The sequence below is a fragment of the Cryptomeria japonica genome, chromosome 4, assembly GCF_030272615.1.
Source record: "Cryptomeria japonica chromosome 4, Sugi_1.0, whole genome shotgun sequence".
NCBI lineage: Eukaryota > Viridiplantae > Streptophyta > Pinopsida > Cupressales > Cupressaceae > Cryptomeria > Cryptomeria japonica.
This window is the reverse complement of record NC_081408.1, coordinates 102,984,401-103,002,868: the sequence shown is the minus strand read 5'-3', so window position 1 is coordinate 103,002,868 and position 18,468 is coordinate 102,984,401.

The following is an 18,468-nucleotide window of genomic DNA, read 5'->3' as shown; positions in this document are numbered from 1 at the left end:
CCTGTCAATGATTTATTTTTCCTTTATACTATCAAGTCAAGGTTTAAAAACCCTGACATGCTAGTATCTTTCCTTTGCAACTAGCAGGTAAGACTTTAAACCCAAACTTGTTAGTTTTGATGTTTTTACCTTCATGAGCCTTTTCCAATGAAGTTTTTCGCTCGGTCCTATTTGATTCTGGATCTTCAGCTTGTTCTTCTGATGATGAATATTGATCATAGGCCTAACAAACATGTTTGCTGCAGCATCTTTGCAAATGTCCAAGTCATCTGCAAGCAAATTGAAGGCCTCTCCCATTCATACAAATCCATCACCGAGCAAACCTGTATACAAAAAGATGAAGTACAAGTACGATAAGTACTTGAATATGTTCCCTGGAAGTTCGGTGGACTCTAATGTGATAGAGATCAGAGATACTGAAATTGGGCATGTGGATATGAAGGAGTTTGAAAACTGATGCAAGTAGGCTCCATCCCATATGAAAAATTTGATGAGGTCAAAATTGCACAAATATGCATCTTTTCCTGTTGCAGCTCATGATCCAGAATTTGTATTGGTTGTGGTAGAACACTTTGACTCGAATGCTCATCAAGTGAAAGATGCTGACAAGAATGTGGTAATGACACTTGATAGTGTATTTTTCAACAGTCTTTTCAAGGGTCTAAAGGAAGTTGAAGTTGCTCATATAACCATGGAAAGTGCACAAGCATACTATGAGAAGCACACAGATAAGTGCAAGAAAGGAATCAACACTGTGTTTTTATCCACTCCGCATGACTTAATTGTCACTAGATGGCCTAAGTACTTTCATAAAAGTGATTTCAGTGAAGAGTACAATGATATGGTTACAATGTTTGCATGGGTTAAAGGCTTGAGAGACTCCCACTACTTATAGGAGTGGATGTGTTACTACATGAAGGTCATCAGAAAAGGAACAAACAAGATTGACTGGGGGAGCAAATCAGTGATGCTCTTTATATTCAGTTAAAGGAAGTCAAAACATCATTGAAATTTTATATGACTTCATATCTTGTGTATGCAGCCACCTCAATGAGACAATATCCATGCCTATCTAAAAAAGGAGATAGAAGGTTGTTATCTATTTGGGATTATTATGATCAGTTAACCATCAGTAATCAGGAATCTCATTTCTGAAGAGTCAATGATGCTTTCTTCATGGTGTGGAGATGTTTGTCAACAAGAATCTGTACAAGGAGAGAATTTCAGAAGCAGCATATGACTTGGTGTCTTCTTTTGGTTGTGTGTTCTTACAATTTCCTACTTTTACATATATCCGCATTGGATGCTTCACAGGTGAACCATTCATGTTGCCTCGATACCCATTAGATAAGATTCTCCCCATGGAATTGTGTCGTCGATTGGTACATGTAAATGCCAGACAAGCTTTTTCACATAAGACAAGTCTCAAATGGCCTGTCTATTGGCCGATATTAAATACTCATCATGCCAAAGGCCAAGAACATGAAAAATGAAATTTTATGGATTACAATAAGGAGGTTCAAAGCTTGAGAGAATTTTGATTTTCGCAACATGATAAGCAAGATCAAGAGTTATGTGCATGTACATAGGCTTGAGGATGTTTGGGCAGATTGTAAAAGTGATGAAGATGTAAGAAGGATGGACTATAGTCATCTTACATTAGATGAAATAGAGAACTTGGACTTCGCTAGGATTCCAAGCACCATGGAGGATACAAGTGATATAGTGGACCTTGTCTACTATGAGCAGAAAATTGTTGATACTCCTTTACCTCCAATTCAATGGTCAAAGAAAGAGAGCAAATCAATTTCAAAGAGGTTTGCGCCTATTATGGCTATCACAAACCAATGGCTACTAAAGAAGGGAATCTGGATGAAACCACTTCCTGCTAGCTCTGGTGAGGAAGATAATGATGGTCTGGTGGGGAAGACTTCAGAAGTAAGAACCAAAAATAAGGAAGATACTCAGGTTCCCCCACCACCGGTTTCACCACCAAAATCTAAAGGGAAGGCACCTAAATTCATATTCACCATTAAAGGCTTGAAGAAAGGGGAATCTTCCTCCACAGCCGTGCAACAAGAATCAGCCCAAGGGCTTGACCAAGCTGAGGAAGAAGAACAAGAGCAAGAAGAGGGAGAAATTCCTCATACTGGAGAAGAACATGAACAAGGAGAAAGTTATACTCCTACCACCTCTCAGACATCATCATCAATTCGTGTTGTGATTCATTCTATTGACTCTGATTCTGATGAAGAGGGAAAGAACATGATGAAGAAAGAGCAGATATTGAGTTGGATGATGAACAAGATCAAGAAGGGGCCAATGAATAATTTGTTACTCTTTCTAGCATTCCTAGCTTTGATGGCATTCCAACTTCCATGATTGAGTCATCAATCTTGGATTTTAATGAAGCCATGGAACAGGTTACTCAGGAGCAATAGATAGTGAGTCTGTCAAATTCTACGGCCATGACAAAAAATCCACCCCTAGTGAGCACCATTGCCATTTTTGCAACAACAACTGTTATTACATCAACGCTACCAATAGATACGACAATTGGGACAATTAATGTCTTACCAACTTCTATGCCACTGCCACCACCAATATCGGTTTCTACAATTCCAATTGTGACTACTCCTATGATACCTATTGCTACAATGACCTTAGTATAAGTGGGACCATCAACAACAATAGTATCTTCAAGTCAGCCACCTACTAGTTTGCCTGTGGTTATACAAGTGGAGATCACTACTCCAATCACATAATCAGTCTTACCTCCTTGGTTGGACATAGTGTCACCAAAAAGGAAGAAGCAATTTGTCTCACCAGATGACTTCAACTTCAAACAGTTAGATCCTTCAAAGGAAAAGGTGACCAAGAAGCCAAAGATAGTATCAAGGGTGTTGGTTGACCCTGTAAGTAAAAGAAAATATGCCAAAGTGATTGTGCCAGCTGTAGGTAAAACCAAAGAGAACATTCAATCGATAGATTATATAGTTCAAATTGTCGAGCTTGGGGAAGAAACTCATGAGAGTGTGAAGCAAGATTCAAGAGCTGCGAATGAGGCTATCATGAGAAGACTTAATAAAGAATGTGCTGAAAAGCTGAAATTGAAGGAAAAGTGTGAGCAACTAACCAATGTTTTGATCAAAGTGACCCAGACCTCTCAATAGGTAGAACCAATTATTTCATCCATTGATATAGAAGCACTCAAAAGAATGGAACAAGTGGGGGTTAAGGGTCGAGTGGTTGATCAATGGATTGAAAGGTTGAAATTCGAAGGCTCCCTCCTCCTAGATTCAACTATCAAGCTATTGAAAGACTTTGAAATCATGCAAAGTACAATACAAGGAATCAAAACCACTTTCACGAAAGAGATAGATGAGAATGAAAGAAACATGCAGATGTGGAGAAAGATGGAGGACTTTGACATTGACTTCCTTGTAGAAATTAAAGTGCTAGAAACAAGAGGAAAGTATGTTGAAGTTTTGTCCCTAATAGCACACAGGAATGAATTGATCAAGCAAATGGTCACTTCTCTTGAAGGTGAGATCAAGAGTTGTGATAATGATATTGATCAAATTTCAGCAGGAATAGTTCATATCCCTTGCTTCATATATGGTAAGGATAATCAACAATTGGTCACAAGTGAAGAATTCCAGTCTCTAATCTCACGTTGGGTAGAGCAAGATTTCACTCTAAATGCTTTTGATAAGCTTCTTGAAATATAGGTTGGTTTAGAGTTTCTTGCCTCTTTGCTCAAGGATGGAAAGAAGCAGCATGTAAAGACCGAAGATGCTATATTTAAGATCAATGCTAATATATCAATTTCCATCGCCCTACTAGATGAAGTTGGGATGAAATCCATCTTGGCTAAATTTGAAGAATTTCAATCCAATGAGGACAAGAAAGATGAATAAAATGTCCCCTTTTTGACACTTAGTCTTTCATGCAGATGCATTTTTAATGTAGTTGCATTTTTAGATGATGTAAGTTTTCTCACAGTTGCATGTTCCCTTTATGTTGTAGTTGTAGTCAGGTGGGACTGTGTAGTTGAATTAGTCAACTATGTGGGCCACCTTTTTCTCCTTTTCTCTCCTATATATAGAGGAGCCTCATTTGTAAATATTTATCTTTTATTATGCTAAGCAAGACTCTGCCAAATTTTTGCCTCAACTAAGACTTTGAGATTTTTGTTGTGAAGATTCAATCAAGCAAATAAAGAAATAAATTCCATTTTATCCCAAACTTTGTGTTGTGTCAAAGATTGTTTACATGAGTTAATGTTCCTATGTTCATTTCTTATATATGTTTTTTATTTCCTTGATATTGGTGATACTGTTTATGTGAGTAAGAGAGCTTTCCACTTGTGATAAGTAGAATTTGTGCACATATTTGGAAATTTTTTTGATGATAAGTGATTAGTGGTAGGCATTGTATTTCTGCTATTACTTGTAGTTTTAAGGGATTGGGAAATTATACTTGAAGACTTTGAGCTGCAAGTTAAATTTCTTATCATTTGTAATCATTAGCTTAGTTAGAATTGCATTGAAGAAAGACTTTGTGCTTCTTTATTGAAGTTTAGTTTGTTCATTTCTTTAAGTATCTAAAGTGATAGAGAATTGTAACAAAGTGGAGGGAGAATACATAAACTCTAAAAAAAAAGAGTTATATGCCTGAAACTTACCCATAGATTTTAGTTTCTTGTTAATTAGAGAAGAAATTTCAAAGGGAACCCCCTTGCTGAGAGGAGAGATTAATTTCTCAACATAGCTGTGTGTGAATTATATATTTTTTCATTCGTACGCTAGTGACAAAATATTCACCCAACACACTACTAACTCAACACTTGTGGTAGCCCATGTAAACATCAATTTACTCTTGACTACTTATAACAATTTGTGTCAATTTATATAATGTTGTCCTACCCTTGGGTTATGGTACACATGAACTCAAAAAGTTCATTTTTTTTTGTATCACTCTTAATATTTTAAAAAATAATATTTTCCATATGAAGTTTGGAGTTGTCCAAATGACTTGCAATCATCACTACAACATAACCCAAAATATGTAACATTGTAGCACAATATCAACACATGGTAATTGATGTGAATCTTATATTACAACATTTGAAACATGCTATATTTTACCACATTATATTTTTGTATGCAAACTCATCCTATATGAACACTTTTTAGGTGAATACCAGACAAGTCTAAAGAATATACCACTTAATATTTACTATAGGAAAATTTATTCTATATGAACCAAAAAAATAACATCATTTTTATGAATATAAGAAGACTATCTTATTACTACACCATATGAATTTAACAATACTTAATGAGTATAGTCAAAGAAACAAATAAATTTATTGTAATGTATAATTTATATATTTAATCTTTCCTACCCTCAACTTTCTCTCTAAAAAAATAATATTGGTCATCAATGTGTTTGGTTTAAGCATCGTAAACAATGTTTATTTCTAATTAAGTTACACTTTATGAGTCATATTTCACCATTATATGAATCTTAAAATAAATAATGTCACTCAACCTCTCTAACATCACTACATATTTACAATCATGTATTGCGGCCATACATTTTTGTTCAATTATGTATAGCACAACAATTGCTTCTCCAAATAGAAATAAAGGTACCATTGGTTGACCTTGGGTTATCAAATCTCTATATTAGTTAGAATCTACAAATATATGTACATACAATTAACACTTGTCTCACATTATTAGTACCATGGTGAATCAAACACTAATTCAAAGTTCCATTCAAGTACCTAAACACTTTTTTCACTTGTGTCCAATAATCATTCCTTGGATTTTCCATAAAAATACTTTGAAATCCCACTAATTAGGAAATGTACGTGTTGGAGAGATGCTCCCAAGCCAAGATCACGACTGCAAAAATTTCCATAGAAATAGAGAGAGATAAATATTTCACTAGGAAAGATAAATTATATTGTTGAGATGACTTACAATGTACAATAGCCTTTCTTAAATAGGCAAGAGCATGAAAGAAGAGAACACAAGATGTGAACAAGTGTCTCAATAGGATATGAGGGTGGGTAAGAACCAGCTACCATAAACTAGTTGGACAAAAACATTAAATGAAACTAAAACTATTAAATGATAAATAATATTTACTCGTCCACCTCCCCTTTAGTACAACATTCGGAGAAGAATTATTATGAAAAATGCAACATGCCATGATGATGCAATATATGGGTCCTATTAACTAGGCCATGTTAGGTACTCATTCACAATTAATCATGCAACTAATCTCTTACAAACAGAGAAAAGGAGAAAACCAAGTGGGACAAAATCCTCTCCAAAAAAGAGAGAATGCAAATCATATACAAGTGAGGAATAAAGTATTAGTTTCAATACCAATACCCCTAAGAACTAAATCCATCATGAGAATCCAACCAATAACTCCCCATAGGTGGAAAAATGAGAGACTATGTAGCCCCCCACAATTAATAATCTCCTACCAAGAATGGTAAGTGTTTGAAGACAAAACAAGATCTAATGCTTACAAACCACTTGTCTCTCCTTGGGAAGAAACAAAACTATGTATAGATCTAATAACGTGGTTTATAAACCCATTATGAACAACCTAATCCAATACACCTAAATCGGATGTACTGGAAATGAATCTTGATCACCAATATTCTTCAATAAAATTGAAGTCGGGCAAGAAATAAAATGGACATAGATAATAAAGAAAGATACATTGCCACCAAATGATGATTTGACATACATACAATCATATAAAGTGCACCCATCACTATTTTGTACAAACATGTGACCTAGGTACAATGGTCAATCAAAGAAATAGAGGCTCTCAATTAGGTTTGATCATAGGCTGACTCATTGAAATGAAGCCTAATCTACATAAAGAGATAGATCTACACTGTGAAAAAGAAAGGGCCACCAATATGATATTCACTATGTGCCAATATTTATCCAAACCAAAAAAATGAAATCAATCTGATGAATGAAGTCACCTCACAAAATTCAAACGACCACCAAATAATTGATGCAACCAATAAAATAACGTGAAATATAAAATTTCCTTAAAAAAATCAATCACCAACAATCAATCTCCTATGAATAAATGTAGAAAAAATTACATAGTCAAGCCTAGATAGGATCTCAACTGGGTTTTGTGAATGTATCATATAAAAAAGAAAAGCATACCAAATTGCTTTGATACCATGTTGGAGTGATTCTCCCAACTAAGGATCACAACTAGAATAGCTTCCACACACACACACACAAACACACACATGGATTTCACCAGGAAAGATAAATGATATTGCTGGGATGAATTACAACATAAAATAGCCTTGCTTAAATAGGAAAGAGCATGAGAGAATAGAACAAAAGATGTGAACAAGTGTCTTAATAGGATGCAAGGGTAGGTACAAACCTACTACTATCAACTATATTGCAACTAAAACAATTAAATGCAACTAAAAGTATTATATGATAAATGCCTAAGTTGGACTTAAGCATGAGTAAATAATATTTAATCCAACAATATGGTCTCATAGAAATTGTTATATGCTCGGGACTTCCAACCACACTTGCATATGTGTAAGGTGGTGAAATTAGGACTTCACCAACTAGGTTAATAAAGCCACTAATTTTATAGAACCATCAAACATTAAAGGAGGAGATCAAATTTGATTGTTCCAATCCTAAAGGGGCTAAATACATATTAGATTAATTCCTCGCTTGTTTGAGTTGAAAATGAGTTTGAATTAGGTTTGAATTGCAATGCTAGATCTAGTATAAACTGTGATAATTTGACAAAAAATAACAATAATAATAAGTTCTAGATATCATCTAGAACTACAAACTTGAATCCGAGGATGAGAATCAAATCAAAACCTCAGATGGAAATTTTGGGTGGAATTATCAAGACCACGAGGTGCAAATCAACCTGATCCTATGAATATTGAGAGTAAACTAAATGAATATTTTTCAAATCACAATGACACACAAAATATACTATCAAAAACTTGTCAAAACTTCTTGGGACTAGGAGGTGATGACTTACTTGGTTCTCCACTTTTAAATCCTTCAAAAGCTAAGTCTGATTGTCTCCATCTACTCTATCGACTTCTTCAATCATAACTCCTGAATTAATTTATTGCACACACAAAGGAGAAAATGGTGTTTTTTGATGGGGATTTTCCTTAAGTCAAACCCTAATTTAGGAATTAACCTTGAATCTTATTGAAATAGGAAATGCAAATTCTAAAATAAATGCTAGATGATATACCTCAGATCTGAAATAATTGATATGGGTTGATGATGCAATTCTCTTTATATGTGATCATGAATGTTGATGCAATAACATGATAACGCATAGAAGAACCAAACATGAAAATATGCTTTCATGAAAGTTGATGAGATTTTCTCCATGATGCTTGAAGAATATGGTTGGATAAAATATTGCCTTGAATGATTGAGAATGTTTGATTCTTTATGTGATAAGATAACTTTAATAGTGTAATTTAGGAATTAGGATTTCAATTAAGATAATAAAACTACAAGAAAATCCTAAATTAACCAAAACATATGGAAAGAGGTGTAACCCTAATAGATCTAGCCATAATCTAAATACTTAGGAAAGGGATAAAAGTCTGACTAGTTTCACTTGGGTGTAGGGTTTTCCTCTTTCCAAAGTTGAAATGGATTGATAATTGTAAATTAGGGCAAAATAATGAATAATTTAAGTAATTTAAGGAATGGTAAGTGCTATAGATTTCCCATAGAGCCAAAAACTTGTATTTGGGAAAAAGAAGAGATTTAGTATGTATTCCCAAAAGTTTGGCTTGATTTTTCAGGACCAGGTAGTACAAATCTATCTTATTCCTCCAAATTTTCCTCCATCAAAAGCTAAACCCATTTACCACTGTCGACTCTACCAAAATTCTAAAGTATAACTCTTGTATCTGTTCCCTGCACACAAAAAGAGAGGGAGAATAGGGGTTTCCTTGGGTCAAATTATGAAATAGGAATTAACCTTGAATAAAACAATGTAAATACGAAAGTTGTAAGGAGATATACCTCATGTCTGCAATGGTTGATAGAAGGATTGATGATGCAATGCTCTTTGAATGCATGACATACATATGAACATGAAAACCTAATCACACACACATGCTTGCATGAATATTGATGTAACTTTTCTCGAAAGTGCTTAAGGATGAAATGCAACCTTGAATCTTTGAAAGTGCTTGATGGTGAATACTTCATGGATGCATGAATATTATGGATAGGTTGTTTATATCAAGGTTAAAATTAATTGATAGGATGTATTTATATAGGATTCCCTAGGTAAATTACCAATTAGGTTGACCTTTAATGGTGAAATTGAGGCATGAGGACCAAAAGCTATCAGGGAGATAAAGGGCCTACCCTATTTCAAATTGAGGCGTGTTTAATGGGGACCAAGGCATTTTGGGGTGCCCTGGTCCAAATCAAGGTGCTCCATGCCCTAGTCCTCCAACAAACAAGACCAACACAAAGGGAAATGGGAAAGGGACCTTCAATATGGGGTCCACCAAATGGTGTTCATAACATTAGAGTTGGAGAAGGAAGTGAAAAACAAACCTAGAGAGTGGATGGAGATAGGACATGCTAAAGTAGGAACATAAATATAAGGTGTAAATTGTATTGGTTACAATTTATGATGCTACATTCAACCCCCACTTTAAAGAGAGTATGAGCCTATGTAAATGCTTGTGGTAAAATAGAAAGATGAAAGACAGGAGAAATTAGGAGTGTGATCACAAGGAGATAAGACATCGCTATTTTTTAGGAACCAAGCCCCCAATCTTAAGATCTTAACTCACACAATCACACACAGGGACACATAAAACAAGACAAAGACAAAAAGCCAAAAAAAGACAAAAGACACAAAACAAAGTGGGCTAGTAATAAAAACAAAAAGGCTTCAAGTCAAGTAGTTGAAGAGACCTCGATAATCAAAATGTCTCAACCACTAATATCATTATTGGAATGATATCACAAGACCACAAGTAATCACATAAAATGAGCAACAGAATGCATCAAATGATGAACCATGATCCACAAATAGAAAATATATGAGCTCATGGGGAAGAGAAAGAAAAGAACATGGATGCCATGGGCTATCTAGTTGTGTTACATATGCTAGGTGATCCATGTTGGAGAGGAGAGTTGGAATAGTCTAGAAATCTATGTCATTCTAGTTCTACTCATCCTACTACATATGTCATTGTTTGGTTTCGGGAGTTAAGCATCTCATATAAGACTTTGTTGGTCTAGTTTTGGGCATGCAACAACCTGTATAAGACATGAAATAAAAACAAATGTGTTTGGTTTTAGGAACATCTTGTATAAGACTTGTTGGTATAGTTTTGATAATGTATACCCCACATAAGACATATAAAAATAGGTTTATTTTCTTTTAAGAATGAAAAGATCTCATATAAGACTTTATTAGTCTAGTAGAATGTACATCCCATATAAGACATGAAACAAAAAAAATATGCTTGGTTTTGAGAACATCTAATATAAGACTTGTTGGTTTGGTTTGAAGAATGTATACCTCATATCTATAAGACATATTAAAAACGATGTGTCTGGTTTCGGGGATGAAAACATATCATATAAGACTTGTTGGTCTAGTTTTGAGAATGTACACCTCATATAAGACATGCAAAATGTAGTAAAAATATATAGTACGAAGAGGGTGATATGCAATTCCTTCCTCCCACCCTCCCTTAAGATGCAAACATAGTCCTATGTTTATGTCTTAAGGAAGCTATAAACAAGGATACACACCTTCAACAACAAGGATATATCCTTTTGTCGACAATGTACATAATTCCAAGCCAAAGAGGTATAACTCCTATAAGTGAGTAAAAGATAGTTGTAAAGAGATATCTTGCAACAAGTGTAAAGGGAATATTTTAGAGGAGAAGAGATATTTGCTCAAATAAATCTACTTCTAGGAGGATATTTTGAAGAAAAATAACATCATCTATCAAAAGAAAGGACGGAGAACAAGAATACATACCTTCATCGTATTGCTAGGCAAAGGGATTCTTGATGAAGGATGAAACACTTTTAACCCAAAGTGGAGGGTTTGTTGTTTGTTTATAAGTAGATATACATTTCCAAGTAAATAAGAGGTTGTAAACAAGGATACATGCCTCTTGTATAAGAGAGAATCCTTGAACAAACAACTTCACACAAGGAATAACATCGTATCATATACAAACACCACTTCAACAAAGGAAAAGTGGATATTTAGAAAGGATAGGAGAAATCAATGCCCCTAAGCATATGGACAAAGAGAAGAATTGTGAAAATTCCAAAGAGAGATTATACATAAGAAGATCTAATATTTTAAGAGTAGGAAAGATCCTAAACAAGGAAGACACGTGTACTCACATGAAGGAAAATTCAATGAGATAAAAGACATCAAATTGTACAAGATACTACTCAAAAGAAGAGGCAATCTCAAAAATTGAGAGAGAGAGAGAACTAATATACTATCCTTTCCCCCCAAGCAAGAAGACAAGGAAGAATTATGTTTCTTCCCAAGTGTGATTGTGTAAAGTGGAAAATTGAACCCTAGTGATTCTCCACCTAGGAGAGAGAAAGGAAATCACTAGGATGATTTTTACTTGGGAGATACTTTACATTCAAAATAGGGGTTGAATTCACTAGATCCAAACCCTAAAGTGAATAAGGATTTGAATACTAAGTGAATTGCAAGGGTGCAATGCAATTTACCCTCTTTTGTAAGTAGAGTTGACTTGTTGACTATGCAGAAAAGAGAGATAAAAAGGATGAAATGAGGAGCTACCGATTGAGGATCGCACTATAACTTTAGATCTGAGATATTTAGACTGATATGGATCTTCCCTACAAATTTGGAGAAACATCATCAGGACCATGTTGAAAGTGCACACGGTCCTCCGAAAAATCTGCAAAATGAAAAGGGTTTTTTGTCTCTACAAATGAAGCCCAAACCTACAATTACAATTGCGCACCTCCAACCTACACACAAAAAAGAAGGAAAGAAGGGTTGTGGATAGGGGATTGCCTCAATCAAACCTTGGTTTAGGAATCAACCTTGAAAGAAAGTAATTGAAAATTCTTAAATGTAAATGATGGAAATGTATACCTTGTAGATCTGCAATTTGTTGATGATGATTGTTTTGCTTCTTGAATGTAATCACAAGTGTTGCATGAAATGACATGTAACATGACGAAACCCAAACACACACATATGCTTGCAAATGAATGTTGTAATGTTGCTCCAATGGATGAATGAAGAAGATACATGAAGAAGGAGATATTTGAAGACTTGAACACTTGAATGCTAGATGATGTATATTTTTGCCTATGCTTGCTTATGATCAACTTCGCTTATCCTTACTTATGCAAATGAGAGGATTGAATCCCCTTTTATACTTTCCTAGGAGAACTAATTCCATCTCATTGAAGGCCAACATGGGAGGATTTAAGTCCCTGGTCCAAGGGTCAGATGGACCCATCTTAGGGCCACCCTAAGAGGGAGGATAGGGGTGCCACACCCCTATCATACGGGGGATAGGGCTGCCATGCCCCTGTCCTACCCTATTTTGGGGCCTGGATAGGGTCTCAAAGTGATGCAGGGGCCGAAATTGGAGAAGATTTAAAATGATGATTCAAAGAGGGGTCCCAATTGAGTAGGGGTATGCAGTCGCAAAGGTGAGGGCCTAAAATGTGGTCAAAATTGCAAGGGTTGCAATTTTTTGTTGGCATTGTGTTGTCATTGATGTCAACCAGTATAGTTTGACAACCAGTATGAGAGATTGGTGGTATAGTTATCATTGATGTCAACTAGTAAAGAAGGTTACCGGTATAGCTTGTCACCAGTAAGAAGAGGATGTCAACCAGTATCGTGGTCATTGGAGTCATCGGTACACAAGTTAGTGTTGGCTTGTGTTGGAGACATAAGTTGAGAGGTTGAATGGTAAGTATTGGGGACAGGTATGGTATGACTACCGATGAGTGATGTGTTGGTAGTGTGTGGTTGCCAACCAGTATGCATGTGACCAGTAAGAAAGCAAGGTGAGCTATTGAAGAAGTGCATAATTAGTATGCAATCGGATATGGTAATGTGAAACAATAGGACTCCCACTAGCAAGTGATAATGCTTAGTTTATCTCTCAACATGCATGTAATACATTATAATTCTTCAGGATAGGCTAGTTAAGAAGTTAAAGGTAGGTGATTGAAGGCTCGCACCAGATGAACTAGTGAAACACAAAGATGCCTCAGGTGCATGAAACCAGAGATGTGCACTAGATCAACAAGAGAAAGTGTGATGAGCTACTAGGACATAAGAGGAAGAGTAAGTGTGATGAGTTTGCCACTTTAACAAACCAGTTGAGATGATGTCCTGGATAATCAAGGAGAAGGAAAAGCTTAGCACTTGCAGATAGAGACTGCAGCCAGAATGTAGATGCAGATTGATGCATTGACAGTTGAAGACTATTGGCATGATGATATCATGCATGGTACATGTTTGAAAGCAAGAAATATTACTAGTATAGATGTTCACTTGTAAAGCTGACAAAGTGACAAGTGAATGGCTCCTATCTGATGAAGATGAGCATGTTGTGGATTGACAAAGTTAGGTGACTAGGTTAATGTGTTCTACTAGTAGAACAACAAAGTGTGGGATTGAAGGATGATCAGTTGATGTATAATCGGTAATTGGTAGATGAATACGGGTTGTGTGTTATGGTCAGTGGCAGAGTCTAAACTAACATGGTGACTGTGCTGAGGTGCATGCTGACAGAGACACCACATGGAGTCTAGGTCTCAAACAAATGGACCGTACATTATCGGTGAGCTAGCTGGTGATTGGTCGACATTAATGTCAATGGCATAAATCATGGGTTGAGAGAAAAAGGATGCAACTTGAGACAGATCAGAGGACAAAGATCGGATTTGTTGGCATCATGATTGATGTAATGTGTCTAGGTTCTGATTGTATGTGCTGAAGGGGACCACGAATTCATTAATCGTGATTGACAAGTGCATACAGATAAAGAGGCCGTGTTTTCTAAATATGGCAAACGTGTTTTGGATGAAATGAGATTGGCAGAGTTGAGTGATCCATTACAAGTGGTAAATCTCTAGGACAAGATCTGATTGGATTTTGTATGCCTCATGGTTGATGAAGAAACCCTAGACATGTGAAGTTTGAATTTTGGTCATGGCGGGAAAACTTACATATAAATATGCTGACTAAAGATCGAAGATGATTGATGCTTCCAGATGATTAGGTGCTAGATATTGAAGAGAAGAGAGTGAAAATCCAACCAGTCAAATATTTCATCAAAGATCATAGTGACTAAGAGTTGGAAGGTGCAACCGGTAAGGGGGTTTAACAAAGGTTTAAATGGTAAGGTTAGAGTGACTAGTAAGATATAAAGTGTGTTGTAGTCAAGTGAACCGGTGGTGCGAGAAATCATGGGAAGGCAACAGAAGGTGTTGCAGTGCAGTGGGAGTGTCGATGAAGATCTGGAAAGGTAAGATTAGTGCAGGGCTTGATAGGTAAGGAGAGAACCGATAGAGATTAGAGTGAATAGAACTGGCAAAGTGAAGAGTACTAGTGGTGGCAAGCAGCAGTGCATCTGATTGAGTAGAGAACCGACAAAGAGCAGAGTAGAGGAAGATTGGTTGAGAAGAGTAGAACTGAAAGAATGATTGTAGAGGTTACAAAACTCATTTGTAACCGGGTTATTACTTTGTAATGTTATTGTAATCACCGAGTTGCAGCTCGGTGCAGGGGTTGGTTGTCCTTGGGTTGGTTCCTTAAATCAAAGGTTGGTGCTCCTTGGGTTGGTGCCCTAAATCAGGTGTTGGTACTCCTTAGATTGGTGCCCTAAGTTAGGGGTTGGTACTCCTTGGGTTGGTGACCTAAACTTTGTAATCAATGTTTATTGTGAGGCTGGACTGGAGCAGTAGACTCTAGTAGCATTTCTCACCAAGGTTTTTCCCATGCTAGGTTTTCCTCGTACATCTGATGTTATGTGATGTTCCTTTTGTGTGTGCTTGCATTTGAGTTATTTTCCTATCTCACTGGTATATCCACCTCTCGTTAGATCTTCTAACTGGTACACACACACTTACGATTAAAAGGGTTAAGTTTGGAAACCATTGATTCACCACCCCTCTCAGTGGCATCTTGAGTTCTATAATTGGTATCAAAGCCTAGGTTCCCTCTTAGATAAGCTTTCTCCTACCTAGGTAGATTATGGTTTTGTGAACACAATGGTCTATTTTCTACCAACCCCTACTCTAGTGTTTCATGGATCAAACTTTTCTATTTGGAGTTTTAGGATGGAAGTCTGCATGTCCTCCTTAGCCTATGATGTATGGATGTTGGTTGTAAATGGTCTCTCTAGACCAGTCAGTCCTCCCACCGGTCCGAAGAAAAAAGGAGATCTATGTGTAATGCCAAAGAAATGAAGGCCATATTTAGTGGACTCTTCAGTTATGTTTCTTCATAGGTGGATAAGTGAAAATTGACAAAAAGCCTATGGAACAAATTGAAGAAACTTTATGGAAATGAACCTACCTCTGCAGAATCGGTTTGTGAAAGCAAGAAGAAAAATGGAACACATGAGTCTAAAAATGAAGATAGACCAGTTAGCAACAATAATAATGATGAAGAAGGAACCCACCTCTTCATGGATCAAGAGACAAAAGGTGAGATGCACACATCAAAAAGTGATCATGCAGATCAATCCTACTGGTTAGATGTGTTTGGTAGTGATGGTAAAGATAAAGAAGAAGATCAAGCTGAAGTTGATCTTGAAGGAGATCTTGTAAGTTCACTTGAGGATCTCAGCAGAGTAAGAACATAATACAAGTTGTTCAAGAATGCTTCAATTGTGGAACAAAATCAGTTGATCAAATGCCTTGAAGATTCTGAGGAATGCATCTCAAAGTTGAAAACTCAACTAGAAGACACCAAGAAGTGCAGGTGCAAAGATCTAGAGTTTGAGCTAGAGGCCAAGGAAAAAGAATGTCAAAGGCTAAAAGATGAAATGGAGAATCTCATAAAAGATCTTGAGAAGTGCCAAGATGAGCTCAAGGTGATAATCCGGTATGATGGCAGCAGTGTTGCCTTGGACAAGATGTTGAAGAAGCAAAAACACTCCAAGGATACCGAAGGATTAGGATGTGATGCTGATGAATGCTCCACCAACAAGAATGTCTCCCACAAAGATATCCAGTTTGTTTCCTCAAATGGAAACAACAAGAGACAAACCTTCACAATTAGGAATTCTCCAAGAAGGAAGATAGACTTGACTACAACCGGTGAAGACATGAGGATGCAGACCAGTACTGCAAGGAGAAACAATGTCAATCCAAAAGGAAAAGGAAAGTTAAGAGAAGATATCTTCACTAGAAGTAAGAAATTGAGAGGAAAACCTAGAAGACCTCCAACCGGTAGAAGACAAAGAAATGTTGTTTCCCACAAGATATGTCCCCGTAGAAGCAAAAATGAAGAATCCAAACTGGTAAGATCCTCTCATGTTTGACAAAATAAATTTATAAGTAATATGTCCTCCTTCTCTAGTTACTGCTTTGCATGAAAATATTATAGCCTTAGGGTGGATGAATGTAAAAAGAGGTCTAGGATTAGACAAAGTGTTTTTCCTAGGAATAACAATTTAGTTTGTCAAAGATGTAATAGACTTGGCCATAGAAGTCATGAAAGTAGAAAGAAGAACATTCAGTTCTATGACAACTGGCATAACAATTATGCTCAATATGAAATTGGTTATAGAGCATATGAAAATCAAAGAGTAGCATGGAAAAAAAGGAGAAGTGTTCCTGCAGGATCAAGAGGTCCACTGGTACCGGTTGTTGGATAGAATAGCATGACCAGAAGAAGATGGTTAAACTAGTTTGATAGGAGGTCCTCAAGATAACTGCTTGGTATGAACATAGTTTTCTTCTACAACAATTCTTCACGTCATGCTATAGAATCTGGTAGAGCATGGACAAATCACCAGAAGAAGGTAAGACCTTCTCCCAAGACTACAAATGAGAAAAAAGGGAGATCAAGCAGGTATGGAGGAAGAAGGAAGAGAGTAGAACCATGGATCGACACTGTGCATTCAATGCACAAGTGATATCTCCTAAGGCTGAAAGGAGATGTAGGACCTTAGGGGGAGTTACATATTTATCACATCATTCACCCCCATAATTAAAATGGATGAATGGAAGGACAAGTTGTTGTCGGTATAAGGAAGAAGATGAGATAACAGTATGTGTAGTTGCTACCTTGGCTACACATCTACCTATGAGAGATGAATTACTACTACATGTGTCAGTGGATGGCTAAATTTAAATTGGGATCAAAGGAACTTGACATAAGAAGACAAAGGTTAGAGGAAGATGCTCCGGTGGAGATGCTGGTCTGGTAGAGTAAACCGATATGTGCAGTATGCAACCGATATGAATACTGACTGGTATTGCAAGTTATGTAAGTCAATGTATTCCAAGATTATTACAGTAAGTCTAGTAGCATGGATTCAGGTGATTATGTCTCAGGTGATACCGGAAAAGACCTGAATGACATGTGTTGGCCCGGTTATTGATCATATATGCATGCATCTTTTTGGGCTAACTGGTTTGATTTTTGGCATGATAGTGATGTGGTATGGCACTATGTTAATATAAGATCATACCATAAGCTATGATGGATATAATGGAGCTGAAAAATCATCTGTAGATCACATATGCACAACTCAACTAGTATATGGTGCAGATTGGAGCTCTGATTTAGAACCTAACATGCAAATATGACCTAAGATCTATGGCTCAGGGGGAGTTCACAACCATATTTTCTGATTGGTATCAGACATGCTAGAAACAAAGGGAGTTCAAGTGTGTATGGCTATACTGGTATGATTGAGACTTTGGGATGTGCTCATCAGTCCGTGTTTGTGAGGTATTTCAATGTCTAGTCAATTTGTACTTAACTGAAATCACAATTGGACCACCAAGAGAGTTGCTTGCAAAGATGGAGAGTTACCTACTTAGGGGGAGAACATACATTTGCTATCAGAGAATACACAAGTGATATCAAATTGATATCAGTGTTAGCTTCAACACTTGGTATCAACAAATTGGGGTTAGAATAACTTTCTACATATCAAAGGGGAGATGATACAATCTGACTAGCAAGTAAGTGAAATTCATTGACACATTTTTTTTTCCTATAATTGGTATTAGATTGGTATATACACTTGGTAGCTGAGCAATTGGTGTCAATTGATGTCTGAGCCCTCCATCTCAAGTGTTGCTGATTGAGAGGATGCAGAGAAAATGGTCAAAGGAGGAGAAGGAATCGGTAGAATGCTCTGTC